General features: G+C 42.9%; 1 protein-coding gene across 1 annotated transcript in view; it reads right to left on the reverse strand.

The window, feature by feature from the left end:
• The window catches only part of PUS7L (pseudouridylate synthase 7 like), a 45,871-nt gene that overhangs the window by 34,658 nt on the left and 10,102 nt on the right, over window positions 1-1,111 (reverse strand). The window lies entirely within an intron of this gene.

Here is a 1,111-nt window from a genome sequence, read left to right on the forward strand (position 1 = left end):
ACAACTTAGAGTTCAATCCTACATAAACTAGCTACCAAAAGCAGTGCTTTTCATGTGTACCTCACTGAAGTCAGTGGGATTACTTATGAGGATAAGCACTATATTTGGTGGCAAGTATTTACAGGATCAAGCTATAACAATATAAACCAGAGCCACTGTTGTAGCAAAGAGGAGAGGAAGTCCTACTTCATTCCTGCTGTTTCCAATATTCATTAACCCACTAGCTCCTGTAGTATAAAATTTCTACAAGTTTGCTACAGCATTCCAAAAGGTTACTTTCTTAAAATAAGTATAACATTGTAAAATGTCTTACTTCTGTTATTAGGAAAGGTGAATAGGAAGAAATAGTTGCATCTGAATTTCAGGACAGCAGCCACAACACTATTAATAGAAAAATCTATTTCTATTTGTGTTGATCAAGCTTGTCAAGGGAAGCAAAGGGTTAAAAGAGGAAACCTGTCAGTCTCACCCACTTTAAAAGATCATTTTACCTCTAGCTATCTATACAAGGGGATGTTGGAGTCAGACTCATGCATGTACTCCCTTGGGTAGGAGCCAAATATACCCTGATGCAAGTCTCTTGTGGGCTTTGCAACCTCTCACCACTTGAAATTCTATTCACTCCCTAAGGCTAGGGATAGAAGTAACATATAAACCGGTTTAAATAATCAGAAACTGGTTTAAACCTGTAACAGAACAGAAGTTCAGTGCACATAAACCAGTTTCAAAATGGCCAAAAGTGGTTTAAGATAAACCTGGATGGATGTAATATCAGACTTAACTGACTTGGGTCAAACTAGTTTATGAAACTTCTGTCCCAGACCCCTTCCTGGTTTAAGTTAAATCAGAATCCTCCAGCATGCTCTGTAGCACTGGGATCAGCTGGGCTGGGCTGTCCGTTCCAGCCAAGCAGGGTTGGCCCTGCCCCTCTCCTCCCTACCCAGAGCACTATCACTGCTTCAGTTGGCTAAGAAAAGGGTGGGGATTATTAGCGATGCGTAGAGGGTGCACGCAGGTGCACGTGTACCCCCTAAGCTTGGCAGTGCGCCCTCTGCAAAAAGCACCACCAATGCTGCTGATGGTGCCTGCGGGCAGTCGCTGTGGCGGGTGC

The sequence above is a fragment of the Gavialis gangeticus genome, unplaced genomic scaffold (genome assembly GCF_001723915.1).
Source record: "Gavialis gangeticus isolate Ggan-Ray unplaced genomic scaffold, GavGan_comp1, whole genome shotgun sequence".
Classification (NCBI taxonomy): Eukaryota; Metazoa; Chordata; order Crocodylia; family Gavialidae; genus Gavialis; species Gavialis gangeticus.